General features: G+C 37.3%; 1 protein-coding gene across 3 annotated transcripts in view; it reads right to left on the bottom strand.

Annotated features, from left to right (window-relative positions):
• The window catches only part of CCDC171 (coiled-coil domain containing 171), a 3,960,104-nt gene that overhangs the window by 1,307,212 nt on the left and 2,635,486 nt on the right, over positions 1 to 17,406 (bottom strand). The gene's annotated exons all lie outside the window — the stretch shown is intronic.

The raw sequence follows: 17,406 nt of genomic DNA, 5'->3' as shown, positions 1-17,406 counted from the left end.
TGGTCTTGGATTTCCCTCAAAACAAAACTATTAATTATCATAATGAGAACAACAGATGGCAAATATTTGTAATTCCACTCATCAAAATGACTTTGTAGATGGAGTTATCAAAAATTCAAGTATACAGATGCACAAGTGCTATCATAATAAGACTTGCATACCCTCAGACTAGTGATAAAATTCAAAATCTACTCAGTGTTTGGAAAACTGACAAGATGAAAATTAATTTCCATTTAAAAGTACAGTCTTACTGTCCCCCATGTGATAATTATTTAAGCAAATGTTGACAACTAATAAGTCTGAACATCAAAACATCAGGGGGAAATTGTTGAATGCATAATGACTAAAATGCAGTGAAGACCAACTCCCATAATAAATACCCTCGGAAATGAAAAAATATTGAAACATTTTTTCAGGGGTTAAGTCCTTCTGTTCCTCCCATGCGAAAGGGAAGTCCTCCAAAACACTGGACCTATATACACCAACTCTACAGTCGCACTAACACGAAGAAGGAAGCAATTTCCATACAAAAAGGAATCACCGATGGCTCACACAAAGACACCGCACTGGCAGTGATTTACTAAAGAAAGCCATGCATAAAAATAAAACTACACACAACACATTTTGCCCACTCCACACAGTTGAATGTACAATATTTAATTTACAGAGCAATTCAGTCTTTAAGCAACTGATCAATTTTAAACTCTGTTAGGCATTTTTTCCTAAAACAGTCCAACCACGCTGATCAAATGATATTCAATATTTTGAATGCCACACCACTATGATACTTATGTTTAAGGACAACACTGTCAACATGGGAAGGTGAAATGAATTGAAGGAACAGCTTCAGTGAGGGGGAATAGATGTAAGATATGTGTATCGCTGTTCCCACTCGCATCAGTGCAAATTAGTTGTTGGGTACCAGGAGAAGAATGAATGAATAAATCTTTTGGACATTCATCAAGGAGACAGTCATATACAAGTGAAAGACATGCATACTTGGAGTACATTTGAATTTTTTTTGATAACTTGTCTGAAACTGTATGAATTTTGATACCAATATCATACATTCTCAAATATTAAAATAAAAGTAGATCAGTAGACTCTAATTTTAACTGACTGAACTACCCATATATAATATTCTGAACAGTGCAGAACCTATTTAATATAGCCTCTGAGAAAGATTTTTTATTTGATAATTAAGAAGGTCTCATTGTAAGTGGAGCTCTGTGGAGAAAAACTCAATTTTCCTTAACATTTGGATAAAAAAAAGTGGATACAGTATCATAGGAACAATGCTAGGCAAGTGATCACAATGGCCATAAGATGCCTAGCCATGCATATGTTTACGCAGACACTTAAAACTTCTCACCATCTTTTACGAGCACTTAATAGTGCTCACCTCCCAATCAAGCAGGGTCACACACAACAACTATGGTGTAAATTTGAATGAATCCATCCAGTCTTCAACACTAGCCTTAAAGGCAGACATAGAAATACTTTGCTCAACCTGGATTTTTTTAATCCTGTAGTGGTACCTTATTCCACAAGCTGGGAATACACTAAATTAGGAATCATCCTTTCAGCAAGTCTTTGTTTAGTTGCTGGTTAAGATTTAGGTCCCTAGTACAGCTGTTTAGAGTGCCACTGGTTTTGCAAAGATATAGGAAGTCAAATAGGATAGGTCTTTCATGAGTATGAGAAGAGCTGTGATAACCTATCGGGATAGGTAAATAATTTAAGGTCTTTACATTTCTTGGCTAAAACTCAATGTGGCTTTTCAAGATGAGAACTTAAAACTGTTTTCAGTACACTAGGTAAGTGCATATTCCAGCCCTTAATGTAGCAGTTTGGTATTAGTGAACAAGAGATAACAGTGCCCAGCTTACAGTTATCAGCAAATGTGGCACTTCTGGGATACTGGCCTGGATATCTGCAAAATAAATGTTAACCAGAAGAAAGCTCAGCCCTGGGTACCACTCAGCTAAAATTTTACAGTCAGAGAGGTTATCAGCAACTTTCAAAAATCTGGGATCTATTAGTAAGACAATTTGCAATCCTGGCTTACATTAAGTTTGGATAATGTTTCAGTCACTATTAGAGTGGACCACAGCCTCTGTAAACCTTTTACTAGGTTCAGGAGAGAGAACATTCCCTTCACAAAATCAAACTGAGTGGGGACCAGAACAGTTAAGTTCCCTACATTTGTATTGATGAGTCCTGCTATGATACATTCTATGGCTTTGCATAAAAGGCTGGTAAGGCTGATGGACCTATAGTTACCTAGGGCTGGACAGGGGCCACTCTAGTGTAGGAGAGACACGGTGCCTGTTCCTCAGGCATCAGGCATAAACCCTTTGGAATGACTTGAGGTCAAACAGTGTAAGTAGAGGTTCAGATAATACACACTTGGAAATTCTGAAAATGTAGCCTTGTATATCATCTGGACCTAGAGAATCCCTGAAAAAAGGCTAAAAATAATAATATTTCTAAGACTTGTTCCACTGTAATTTCAGGGAAAACTAAATTTTCTAAGATACCGAGGGTAGCAATGTGGATAAGCAGGACAAAGTTAAAGCTAAATTTGTTTGCTAATATATTTACATCCTTGGAACTTGTATGTATGACAGTATTGTGGATAAGCTTAGGGCATTGTTGAACACTATTCCTTAATTTGCTGAGATAAGTAAAGAAAGATAATGAAGTTTCCTTTGGTATGAGTAGTGACCTTAAGTTCACCCTTTGCTTTACATTTTCCAATGGTGCTTCTAAGTTTCTTGCTAGCATTTCTCAGTGTGGCCTTGAGGTAGGTGGGATGGTAATTTCTTACAACGGTTAATTATTTTCCTTCTATTATACAGTTTATTAAAGAAGGAGTTCTACGAGAGAGGTTTATTTTTGAAATTTCTATTACGTTTAGAGTGCACAGGTATGGACTTTTATATGCAGTTATTAAAATGTTGGCAAAAACTGAGGGTGAATGAAGCAGCCCTCTCAGCTGAGTCCATATGCAGTGCCTTGTTGGGAAATTTATTTAGGGATCTTACAAGCTGAAGTAAGCTTGCTCTGGAGAAGTCCCTAAAGACAGTATCATTTGGTAGTGGGGTGGTACCACTATGCCTGACAGGGAAGTTGACTGACTTATGGTCAGATTTAACCAGGGATGAGAAGAGTTAGGGTGGTGTACAGGTAGGGGCTAGGTTGGTAAAGACCAAGTCAAAGATATTACAGCCTCTAGTGGATAGTTTTGCAATTTGCTCCATTGCACTGGTATTAACAAATCTAGGAAACTCTGAGCATATCCATTTTTAAAGATGCAAGTGTGTGTAAGATGTATGGGTAACTGCAGTCCCCTAGCAAAAAGGTATTTTGTTTGATAGTTAACCCCCTCAATGATATTAATGTAATTTCTATGATTGTTGTGGAACAATCACATGGATCTCTAGCTAAGAATGAAGTGAATCTTGGATTTGTTAAGGTTGATTTGGATTTTCTTCAGTTCCAAGTTATGTTGCTGGGTAATTTGACATGAAGTGATTTTGTTTCTGGCAAATACAGATACTCCCTCAGAATTACCCAAAGGCATGCACTCTCACTGCAGTGAAACAATGTTTCAGCAACCATACAGATAATCATATGTTTGAGCTGCAGGAGGGCTTCACCTTCTGGCATCTTTCACTTTAGACTCCCAATCAAAAAATCTGTATCATTTATTAATAGCCATCAAAAATGTCCGGAATCCTATTCTGGGGAACTATTAGGGTAAACCAGTCTAGCAATCATTTGCTTCAAAGGCACACTGAAACTTTCTGCTCCTTGCTTCTCCCTCAGTCTTCCTCAACATCAACTGATTCTAATCTCATGGCAGGCTTTAGAGGTACTTTTATATTGTGTTCTACAGACTTAGTACATAGGATAAACCTTGCATCCAAATACACTGCTGACTGAGAACTTGTACACCCTTGGCCCCTTTACAGCCATGACCAAATTATGTAAAAGCCACACACAGTAAGGCAAATGAATCATACTGAGCAAAAAACATGCTCTCATATCAATATGCCTTACAGTAAGAAGAGGCATATTTTGTTCTGCAAAGAAAATTCTATATAGAAGAATGAGGCCTAAAAAAGGCAGATATTGCTTGGAGGCACACACAAGGAAAACAATACTGAACAGTAGTAAAAGTGAGTTGCAAGTAAGGTTATATTACTAGTTAAGATGATCACTAAGTAAAAACTACATGTTGTATCTATGCAGAAATAAGACAAATTAATTGCGCAGGATTAATGTGCTCCTCAGTGCTACAGTGTGTGCACTCCAGATTTTATGGCCCATACTGAAGAAAATCTTACTTCAACACGATAAAAAAAATGTGGTAAATGATGACACTGCAGTTAAAGATGATTTAATCATTGCAATAATGGCTTTACATCAAAGCTTTCCTTGTAGGCAAGGACAATATCCAAAATAAAGGATCTTCGTTCTGCTGCTAACTGGAACACTGTGTGCTTTTCTCGGGAAAAGCAAAGGTGCATCCTTCAACAAGAGTTACTCAAAATGGTAATTTGTAAGGAACAAGCCATAAAGGCTGAGTTTGTTGAAGAGGAATCCATATTTCAAGGCTGGCAGCAAACCTCCCATCCCCTACACCAAAGGGATCTGTGACTATTAGGTTAGCAGGCTGGAAACTCCACAAAAGGATTTAAATATACTTTATGCTGTTTTAAGTGAATTTGTCACAAAAGATAGGGACAGTCATCTCTGCTGGCATTTAGGAAACCCAAGTGATGCAAGTTCTATTAGTGGCTTGGGCACCTGCTGCAGCTGGCATGAGAAACGGGAGAAACAACAAGGCTTATCCTGCTTGTTTGTCTTTGGAAGGGAAAAAGAGGCATGTGCTCAAGGCACACTCCGCACTGATTCACAGTACTATGCAATCAGGCTGCAGACCATTACAAGCCTAGCCAAAAAACCCTACGCAAAAGTGCCCTATGACCTCAAGGAGTGCAAGACAAGATAAACTAGGGGATAACTTGAGGCTGTCCATCCCATTATCCAGGTTTAACAAGAAGGTGGCAAGGGTGATCCTCTGCTTGACATGTAATAGAAGTCTTTTCCACAGGTGGGGGATATGTTGAGACATGAATCAATCACATCAACACATCATTACTTATCTGCTGATAAAGGTTTGGTTCCTTTAACCAGGCATCTCAGATACCATTTGTTCTGCAAAGGAATAAGAAGTCCAATAGAGTTTGGCCTTCCATGGCTCAATAGGCTAAGGACAGACCTCCATGGAGGAGTCTAAAGGAGACTGAGTGCATCACAGGACTGACAGTCTGTCCAAACAACAAAGATTTTTGGGGACACTATGTTTTTAGTTATGAAACTCTCAGATATCTAAAGTTGAGTGATATGTTTAGACAAATACATGACAAAAGGGAAATTATATTCAATAATGAGTTTCTGATGAGATATGAGTAATGAAGAATTAAGACGCCATTAGATATAGTGGAGATGGCTTTGGAAATTAGATGCACCAGGCAGAAGGCTTTCTGTGGAGACATGATGGTTAAATGGTAAAGAATCATCACACTGCCTAGATTCCTTACAAGAGCATCTGATTGGAGGAGTGTCATCTATTTATTATGTAAAATATTTTGTTTTAATCAAAGTGAACCATGATACATTTTTTCACATTTAATTTGAGATCACTGTCCTTGTATCAACTGTTAACATACTCTATCCCATGTTGGTGCAACTGTGGTTTAGTGAAGTGAGTTTTCAGTCATTTGTGTCTGGTGTTTTATGATTCAGTCATATTACTGAGATCCGTTTTATTATACTGTTTGATGTTATATTTAGTATAACTTGGGAAGTATCTAAAATGTTGTAGATTTTTTGAGGGGGGGCATTATTATTCTGTTTGCCATGTTTTCCAAGCTTTATTCCTTTGCAACATGAGTTACTTAACTTAACAGTGTTTTGTGGAACTTTAGAAAGACTTTGTTAAATTCAAAGACATCTTTGCCCAGTAGAAGTGTTTTTAAGAATATTCCAGTTATACAGATTTAGGCTGTTGATGAAAGAGTCTTTGCTGAAACTGGAAAGATTGAATACTTGGTTGTAATGGTGATATTCATGAACATAAACTTGGGATCTGACAGAGAAGAATGGGAAGTGATCACTGAGAGCATCAGGTGGGGAAAACAGTGGAAATTATTTTGTTGAGAGACAAAGCGAAAATCCAATCAATAATTGTTTCCGTACTGCTACGTTTTGGTAGCTGGCTGGAACAGACATAAGCTATGGATCAATAAATTATCAACTACTTCAGCATCAAATTGTGACCTTTTCAATGGCATCTGTATCCTTACATTTCTTCCAGTCTGTAAATCTAATAAGTGCTTTCAGTTGATATTATAATATTTCTGCTTCTGCTAATCTCTTTCCAACACTTCCTTTACTTTGTATTGATTTTCAGACATTAATAAAGTCAATTTATTCATAGGTACATACTAAGCTAGCTGACCTAGTGGGCCATTTTAAGCCTAGCCAATGTCCCTTTTAAAGGTGAAAATCAAACCCTGTGCCTTGTGATTGTGACGTAAACAGCATCACTATTAAATCAACCCAGGCAATATGTTTTGCAATCCTGTACTCATTAACAATTGAGATGGTGAGAATGGGTCCCTGTAGCTGTATTGAATATTTACATATTTAAAAATTGCAAGATGTTGATCCTCATAGGATTTGCTGCAGCTCTTTCTCATTAAAATTTTAATTGTTTTGATAGTTCTCTCCAACTGCCAATATGACTGCAGGTAGTGTGGCTTTGAAATTACATGAATTCTCCTACTCATGGACAATTCTGAATTCCCAATTTTTGTATTAAGGATCATTAGCAGATATGGGAGCAACAGGCAACCCCCATCTCATGAATTCTAACTTAAATGCAGTTGTCACACTTGCACTTTTGTCGGCCATTTTGATTATTTCAGGGGTACTTGGCAGATGTCATAGATGAGTCTTCTTTGATGTGAAATAACTGTGAACCCAACTAGACTTCACAGATGCTATGAAACGGAGGGCAGATGTCATAGATGAGTCTTCTTTGATGTGAAATAACTGTGAACCCAACTAGACTTCACAGATGCTATGAAACGGAGTACACTACCATTTCTTCCTCTGGATAGTTGTTTGGGTGTGTACTACAAATGACCGATTCTGTACTACTTGTCCTAAGAGAGGTGCCACTCCTGGCCAAACATTTTCTCCTTTACTCTTTGTCTGCACTATTCCTAGATGTGATTCATGTATTCACTCAAGCATTTGTTTCCCATTTCAGTGGGGACTACTACTTTTTTATCAGCTTTGAACATTAAGCCCTAGACACAATATATTTCTTTCTTGAAAGAAAATAAGGTTAAATTTCTTTCAGTCCAATGATTTATTACTCATGTCAGCTTTTTATTGTAAATTTCTTTTTTTGTAACTGCATTTTTAAGTCTGCTTCTTTAGTTCCGACAGTTCCTGGCCCTGATAAATGTGCTATCCTCAGCAAAAACTGAGTGCAATTCCTCAATGGGTCTGTATTTCCCTTTCACAATATAAATTCTGTAGCTTGAGTAACATCCTCTGCAATCTCAGACATACCTTCTACAATCTTGGAATATACTTGGCAAGGGTTTGTACACGGTTTCTGTCTGAATGTATTTACCAGATGATTTTCTATATGAACATGCCTCTTTAGAGCACATGCAAATGCTCTTGTTCCACAGGGAATTGGTCTTGTCTTTTTAACATCAAAGCTCCTATAATGTTGATTGGCATCAACTTGCAAAACTGGAATGTTTTTATAATAGTATTTTAGTGTTGGAACATTTCCAATAGTTTTTGAGCAAATCATAATTCTTCTGTTTACTGAACTATTCCTAGGTTACATCTTGCTTTAACAGCTTCCTCAGAGAAGCAGCTACCTCAGACAGAACTATGGAAAACTTTGCAAGACACTGCATCACTTCTAGATACTCCTGTAATGTTTGGTTACTGTTTTATTTGTTTACACATTGTTGATGGAGTTAGTCCCACTAGGCCAATGGCCACTTTTCAGGGGATACCCACGGATATTCATAATGACTGGGGAAAATTTTGCCACAGCACTGGGGAACTTCCCCTACTTTTTGAAGCAGAGGAAGTAAAGCACTTACTGGAGGGCTGCTACTGTAGGACAGCACAGCAGAGCTCAAGATAGAATAGCAGAAGAAAACTTACTGATGGAAAACAAAATTAAATAACTGTTACTACTGACCTGGAAAATGGAGGACTAGAGAAACATGTACTGATAAATTTAATAAACCTGGCAGAGCCAAGGAAACTAAGCAGCTAAGTGAACTGATATGTCAGTGTGTGTTATAGGAAGAAGAAAATGGAAGATTGGAAACATAAGCAACTGCTGGTGAAGGGAAAACAATGGAGGTATTCTTGGCTGGTAGAGTAGCCAGTTTTCAGGGTTTACCTCTGCAACACTTTTTTTGTTACAAGAAAGAATACATTATGCACATACAGCAAGGCAATGAAGAACGGAACAGATAACGGAGAGGAGACAAACAATTTCTCAACAGAGAAGACAACCTAACATGTAAAAGCGCTGGTAGTTCTAACAGGTATGCCACTATGGATGCTATTATTTTGTCCCTAGGATTTAACATTAAATACATCAGAGCATTAATTCATTTGGGAGCTGAATTTTTTGTGAAGTGACATTTGAAAGCTTTAATTTGCTGCAAAAATATTACTGAGACTGAAAAAAGAAATGCAGTAGCAACATAGACTATTTATTGTAGTGCTTGAAACTATAACTAAAAAGAAAATAAATGTGCAATTTAGGAATTCGGATATGGATATGAATTAAAATTGTTTTTTCTTTCACTATGTAGTAAAGTAGATAAAATAAAAAAATGAGATAAAGTGTGGGTAACAATGGATGTTAAAGATGGGAACATTTTAAATATTTCAAATACAATAATTGTGAATGGCAAGAGAAGATTTGTTAGGTATTGTGGTCAACCCAAAGCATGTTACTTTCACAGGGATGAAAATCATTTAGTACAAGACTGTAACAAATGTATGGCCAATGTAGGGAGAGAGGACATACAGGAAACACTAAGTCTTTTTACAGAAAATGTAAAAAATTTGGATTCTTTTGGTCTGATTGTCCCATATTAGAAAACACAACAGTGAATGAAGAGAAAAACTCTGAAGAAAGGCAAACAGTAGAAAATATTATTATAGAACACATTGAAAGAGATAGGGATAAGGGGGGATACTGAAGAAAGGTTAAACAATAAAGAGGCACTTAGAGAATAAAGAACAGTTCAAAGTGATGTTATTAATACACAGGAAAATTATTTAAGAATGCAAAGAGGAAGAAGGGGGAGAAATTGGGACAGGATAAAAACAAGAACGAGACAGTGAAAAATCATTTGTTGGAAGACTTGAGAGAAGGAAAATAAAAATGATCTCTGTAATTAAGCTTCCAAAAAAGGAAAAGGAAGGAATAGCAATTTTAGCATTAAATGTGAATAGCTTTAGAAATGATACAAGAGGTTTGGCGGTGGCAGAATAGTGCAAAAAATAAACATGGATGTTTTTTGCTTGGTAGAAACCAGATGTAACAAAAAAGAAAAAGGAAAGAATACAGGTAGTATGGATGACCAAATTGTTTGATCTGTAGGAAATGAGACCTGTTCTGGAGAAGGAATTCTTGTAAAAATGAAGAAATAAGAAGTTTAGATGTAAAAATAGTAGCACCAGGAAGGACAGTGATATGAGAATGAGACAAAAATGTATAAGATTGATAGTGTTTTATGCACATGCTAATAAGACAGAGAGAAAACACTTATTTAAACAAATAAAAAAATTGTGTAAGTAAATACGTCAAGAGTGAGGAAAGAAAAGGGAAAAATAAAACTTATTAAGATGTTAAGGGATTTAATAAAATGTGGAGATTTAAAAGTAGGAAACAAAAGACAATGGACATATAAAATGGGGATTTTTTAAGACTGAAACTGATTATATAATTTTTTCTAAAGACATGAAAGAAATAGCTGGGGTATAGAATGCACAGATTTCAGATCACAGGGCAGTATGGGCTAGAATAGAGGAAGGCAGCAAAATAAAGAATAGAAAAGCGATATAGAGAATAACTGCAGAGTTTAAAAGCAACGAAAAAATGATGAGTAAGAAATACCATGGAAAGGTCAAATGACAATGAGGCCATTTTATAAAAAAAATGGATACTGTGGTATGTAATATATAAGAAATATAAAATGTATATTTAGAAATGGAAAGAAGAACAAAAAGAAATAAGATGAAATATAAAGAAATGTTATGGAATTATAAGAAAGAAATAGAAAAAAAGGAAGTGAAAAACAAGGAAAACAGAAAAACAGATGTATAAAAAGAATACACAAAAAGTAAAAATGATGAAAATGTAGGATTTTTTTTCTGAAATAAAAGAAGAGGTTTTTATTTAGGAAAAGAAGCAAAAATAACAGAAGGGGTGAATAATATCTTAAAAGGGAAAGGAAATATAAAGATATTATGGCGGTGGTAGAAAGTTTTGTAGAGAAATGTATGAAAGAAAGGAAATGAATGGACAAGAAGAATGAAAAGTGAAACATTTCTGAAAAAGTAAGACTTTTTTTTAAAGAAAATGATATAACAATAGAAAAATACAGAAGGTGATAAAAGAAGGTAAGAATGAATCAGTGTCAATATTAGACTAAGTTATGAGTATTATAATGGCATGAACAAAGACAATAGAGTTTTTTAAACAAATGTATTAAATGAATGGATGAAAAAAGGTGTAATGGCAGAAGACACATATGAAGTGGAGTGATAAAATTTATATGGAAAAAGTTGAAAGAAAAGATTTAAAAAATTGGAGGCCCATAACAGCAGAATACTGACAATTGTTTTGGATTGAAAAAAGAATAAAGAATTTAGGGAAAAGTTTAAATATGAACACAGATGGGAAGGGTGTATAAAATGAATATGTTATTATACAGAAAGTATGATAAAGCAAAGAAATGTGATACTGATAAATGGGATTAAGTATTCTTTGTGACAATATGGGTGCTGTGGAAAAAAAAAAGACGTGAGAATTTGTTATATAACAGAAAAATGGAAGAGGATGATGTATTAGCTGAAATAAGGAGATGGTTATAAAGAAAGGGTGTGAGGGTAGAAAGCAAATATAAGTAATGAAAGAAACAGAACTGTTTAAAGATTTTTGTGCTGATTACTTTTAAATAATTTTAAGTACGACTGTAAAAAAAAATAGTGTGTAAATAATTGATTAAAAATGTTGTATATGAATGTAAATGTTAATAAAGCACTCCTACTTTTTGATAAGTTTTTGAGATCTTTTACATCAAACTGAGTTCCCACCTACTCAGACAAATGGGACTTTGGTTTAACATCTCATCTAAAGGCTGGTGCACTTAGGACTGCAGCACCCCCCTCTCCACCTTATTCCGAATTACAGTATCATTATTGGAACATTGTCTGCTGGCTCTGCCACCTTCTGGGTCAGTCATGCTTTTCCTGCACCACCCCAAACTAACAGACCATCAGTTATCTTTACAATGCCTTCCAGGCCTTCACTTACCTCTGTAGCCTCTCTTCAGAATATCTCTAGTGCTGATGAAATACCATTCAAAGTCTAAGGAACCCATCCTTTCCTTGTGGCATATTAAATGTACACAATTTGGAAATTGCTTCATCTAGCTTTACCTGCCAAAATCTCTAGTTATACCAAATATTGAAAAGAACTTGGCATATAAACCACCGAGTCTTCATCTCTAAGCAATGAGTAAGTCTGTCTTTCAGATGCTTTATTCAGACCCTGTGGCTCAATTCAAATGAATATATTGTCTTTCTTTATAACAACAAACACAATATTTACCCAGTCTGTTGGCTCTGAATGATTTTAAATGGCAACTATGCACTCCATTCATTCAAGTTCTTGGTCTACAACATTATGAAGCAATACAGATATTAAGTTCCAATGAAGGAAAATGAAAAAGCTGGATGTTCAAGGGGGGGCGGAACATAGTATAAATTACAAATAAAATTCTGAAGCAATGTAGAAAGTGGGGATGGCTCTCTCAACTAAAACAGTCAGTTAACTCCAACAGGAAACGAAAGGTGGTATCATCAAGAACTGAAAAGATCAAGAGATCTGCAGATTTTATTAGTTCAGAAAGTACAGCTATGTTAGGAATTTACCATGACTGTAGGTGTTCAATTATACTCACAGCTTTAGTTGTGAAATCTGGGATTCCTCCTTGCAGGAAAGCCTGATGACTGGTCCAACTTCCAGAGATCGGTCTTCCTCCTCTTGAAGCAGGAGAACTTCCTTCCACCTCTAAGACTTCTGAATAGCATGGTAGAAGAAGAGAGATGTTTGATGACAGCTTCACAGTTTTCTTGGATAAACTGCACAAGGAGACTTGTGCTGACATGCCAGAACACATGTGGAGCTCAGACAGACATCCTCAAGGAAAAGTAACCCAACCACAAAGCCTCAATCCACTTTTCAAGGTTCTAGGTGAGTTCAGGAGAGGAGGTGCTAGAAAGAGAGAGAATGCGCGTTGGTGGGGGGGGGGGGTTTAAGATCAATAGGGTAGCAACCACAACCCCCAGGACCCCCACAGGAATAAAGGAGGGTATAAGGACTGTTTTAGGAAATATACTTAAACATCTACAACTATGACAAGGTCCTAGCCTGGCCCAAAGGTTAAGAGGGATGCAGCACTTACTACAACCCATTAGATTAGCAGTCATGGTACTGAAGCAGCCAGGCAAGTAGACAGAGGAGTGAAGGATTGTGGCCTACTCTCCTCTAAAGGGGAGGATAGTGTGCACTCAGGGAACACATGGGGGAAATGCATTTTAATCAATGGAGACCAAAGGAATCACTTCCTATGTTTGGGGGGGGGGGGTGAGGCTACATGCTGGCAGGACCCCATGTGAAAGTGAGGGATGACCAGCACAGACAGACCACCGCATATCTCCTTCAACTCCTTAAGGTAGGGTCCCTCCTGGTTCACTCTCACTCTGGTGATGGGAAATAAATGGGATGACTACCCAAGAGGAAGCTGATGGGTGACAAGGAATGGAGGCAAGAGTGTTAAAACTAACTTCCTAATGCAACTGTACTGAGTTCATCTTGATATTCACTGCTGCAGTTATGACACTTAGAAATACTCCTGGAGGTCAAGCTTCAAGGATAGCTGGCCCTGAGAAGGTTGTGAAGACAGCAGACCTTGAAGAATAGTCATGGCAAACACTACCCTGGCCTAGATGCAAAGCATAGGTCGTAGTTATCTGACGAATGTATGATCTGGTGAATACATAGTTGCTTTAAAAATGTTTATCCTCACAAGGAAGAACATGGTGGCTATACCTTTCATCTGTTCAGAATTTCACAGAATGTCCAGATTTTTGCCTCATAGTTTTTGTCTGTTCTATTTTTTTTTTTTTTTACAAATCAATAAAGATTCAATTAACTAAATGACAGACATTTGAGTTTCTGACTTTATATCCTTCATAAAATGCATGTAAACACACAACCTTTTATTCTAGCAACTTTATAAGAGCAGTATTTTAAATATGTCCCTATTTTTGGGCCTCTGTCCTTCCCCCTCATTATTTTTGGCTTTGTCCAGATTTCTTGCTTTAAGAGGTTGAGAGCTATGGTGGTGGCTACAGTGGCTCTAGTGTAATTGACCCTAATGCAGTCAGAGAAAGCTTTGCTATAGAAAAAGCAAAAACAGATGCAATAGGCTAGCCATTTAGATATAGCCTGTGTTTACAGGCTTCCACTTCCCTTCCCTTTGTAAATGGGACAATCTGACTTTTTATTTGCTTAATTGCGCCAAATAAAATCTTAGCTTCCTATGTACACAGAAAGAATGCAATATATATTTTCCCTTGTTGTAGAGATTTTGTAAAAAAGACAATGACGTGAATAGTTCACAGACAATTTTGTTGCCACTTGCGGCATGAAGGTAGGATTAGTTCATAGTGTGACAATGTCCTTGTGAAAACCCACATTTTGTTCACATAAGAGCCTGTAATTCTAAAATTCTTCTTGGAGAAGTAACAACAGCTAGAAAAAAAATGTCTTCCAAGAAAGGTTTCTGAAAGACGTAAAAGCAGCTGGTTCAAAGTATGGCAATGTGAGTTTTTCCAAAGCAAAGTTGAGGTCAAATGGTGGAGTAATGCATCTTTTGGGTAGTCTGAGGTACAATAACCCCCCCCAATTATTGATTAGCTGGCATCTGGGGAGTACAGAGGAATCCACTATCAGACAACTTCAAACAGCTAATTTGTGTTCCATTAGAGAGTTAAAAGACACTCCTGTTCTCTAATGGTCTGACAGACGGATGACAGCTGGAGCACTTGTGTTGAATTTGCATTCTGTTCTAGCAAGGCACCAGAAGGAGAAGCTCTTCCAGTTTGCTAGATAAGATTTTCTTGTGTTATGTTCCCTAGCCTCACACATAATATTTAGCAAGACCTCTGAGGAAATGGGTGTAAACATGTGCTAGATCATTGAATATGTCATCCTTGGCAGGCCGTAGGTTTGGATTCAGTCAGGGACCCTTTCCTCAAAGTTAAAAAGTCCACACACTGAGAAAATTGTACGAGTTCTGGCTTTGCTATTTTAAGTAGAGAAAATTAAAGTTGTCTATAATAATAAAAAAAAAAAAAGTTTATAGCATTTTTTGCTTTCTCTTTCTTGATTTTCTACAATAACCTTTCAAATAAGTAGAACTGGAGGCAAAACAGTGAAACAGACCTGCCCCAAGTGAGAAGAAAGCATCTACTGTCCAGATTCCTGAAGCTGCTGTTCTTGAATAAAACATTTTGAGCTGTCTGTTATCCAGAGAGACAAAAGGTCTATTTCTGACACACCCTATCCATGGGTCAAGGTCCAAGAACACATTCCTGTCTATCATTCGTGTGGGCCCTCTGTGTCCTGCTCAGACTGTCTACCAATGCATTCTTCTGCAATGAGCTAATACACTCTGAGGGGCAAACCTGACTCTTTGATCTTCAAAACTTGCCTTGATAAACTGTGCAGTAGGTAGGAGTGGGTAACTACTCCTTGATGATGTACAATGCAACTGTGATGTTGTCCAAATGGATATTTAGGGTCCCCTGGGACCAAATTTCCTTAAGGGTTTTGAAGACTTGTACAAATGCCATAATCTTTGTAATACTGATGTGTATTTTCTGACATGCTTACCCCATAAGACATGAATATTCATGACAACCACATGTGCTCCTCAGGCTCTGTCTGATGAGCTTGTGCTAAGAGTTTGAGCCTCCTGAGCCATCTTAAAAGTACTCCCCAAGTTCATATGTAGCTGTTTTATCCACCTTATGAGATATTTCTATAGGCTAGCTAATAGGGGGATAGAACACTTCAGAGACTGGCTATGTCGATTCTAGCTGTTTCTGAGGTACCACTGCAGCTTCCCCATGTAAAATCTTGCAAAAGGGACCATCAGTATGCAGGAGGCTGTATACTTCAGAACTATCAGGAATTCCACTGCCATGATGGTGTTCTACTCTGAGACTGTCTGGAAGTATTGGGACAATGAGACTAACTGTCATGGAGAAGAAAAGCCCTCTATTGATCAGTGTCCAGTAACACCTTATGGACAGCATGTGTATTACCAGGATTTGGGAAAACTTTAGTAGGTTTAGAGGGAGGTCTAAGTTTTCAAACAATGCTAAGGTAACTGTAGAGCCTTCTGTATATCTTTTAAAAAAGTAGCCCAAATCATACAGCTGTCCATGTGGGGATAGATATGAATGTCCTGAGTCCAAAAATAAACAGTTACTGGATCAAGGAACTTTGTGAATAACTTTAGTGCAGTAGAAAAACTAAAAAGCAGTAAGAAGGTAGATATTCTTTAGAACCAGGGAGATTACAATAGCCTGGAGGAAAAGAAGAGGCAAAAGACCCTAAAGTGTAAGCATTTTGAATTTTGACACAAGAATTTGTTTAATCCTGAGGGGTATAAAACAGGTTTGAAAGTACCTTATTTTTTGGCAGTAGGAAAACTCTTGCATAGAACTGTGTATTATCTTCATTTTTCTTTTGGTCTTCTCTCTATTGCATCTTGAGGGAACACTTAGAAAAGATGGTAGCAAGTGAACATGTTCCTTTGGAATAGGGACAATTTCTAAAAGTTTGGGTCTGCTTAGAAAGCATTTCAGAATGTTCAGGAATCACTGGACTTGTTTCACAAAGAAGTCCAAGTGACCCCCCCCCCCACACACACACACACACACACATGTACTTTTATGAGAAGACAAGAGAATGGAGGAGGAAAAATAGGGTTGGTAGGATGGGGTGTGATTTGAAGGGAAGGGATGAAATTAACTGAGTCATAGGTGTTCCCTCTGTACAACATGATCCTGACGGCCTCCAGGGCTTATCCTTCTATTCTTAATTGATTTTTTAATTGATTTATTAATTGTTTCTGGTGGGTATTTAAGGGGAATGCTTGGGTAATGCTTTGTGTACTTCTTGAAGACTGTTTGGATGAGGCGCTAAAGTCAGGAAATAAATTGGATTCTGTTTGCAGTTTGTGTGTTGTTTTGGTTATCCTTCTACTCTGCTTGCCATTTTTTCCCCACAGAGAGCTCTCTTTCTCTTGTAAGATTTACCTTTTTACTTTGGTAACGTAAAGCGGCCTGCCTTTGGTAAGGTAGCTTCACCTGCTATATTTAGAAGACTGGGAATGAAAGAACAGTTTAACAGATTGCAAGGTTTTCCTTTTCAAGTGCAGACTTTTAAACAACTTTTCAGTGGAGAGGTGGCAAAATAGGAGGTCCTTGTCTAATGGTGCATTTAAGAATTCCTCCTTCATGTGGTCTGGCAGAGGATGGGTGCTCAACCCTACATGCTTCTAAATCACCACTATGGAGTACTTAGCAACCTGTGTACTGATGATGTACACCTAAGGTATCTGCCATTTCATGTCTGTGCCCTTGATCGCTTCTGCCTTAGATTTCAGCTAAGCTAGTACAGGCACTTGAAACTTCTGTGCATCAGTCTGGTAGTTAAGGGCCCAGAAGGCAAGGGTCGAACAGATGTACATCATTTCTCCCAAAGCAGTTAAACATTTTGTTCAATCAGTCACTGGGAATAGGATTCTTCAATGAAGTTGAAGAGGGTCCCTTGGTAAAATGCAGGGACAATACAACTGGATATGCTATGGGATTCATGTATAAGAATTTGTTAGAATCCTGGACACTGTAAATGTCATCAGGTTTCCTAGCTGCAAGCGCTAGAAGTCAATCTCCATCAATACACTG

Source organism: Protopterus annectens, chromosome 2.part0 (genome assembly GCF_019279795.1).
Source record: "Protopterus annectens isolate FY-2018-M chromosome 2.part0, PAN1.0, whole genome shotgun sequence".
NCBI lineage: Eukaryota > Metazoa > Chordata > Ceratodontiformes > Protopteridae > Protopterus > Protopterus annectens.
This window is presented reverse-complemented; position numbering and strand designations above follow the sequence as displayed.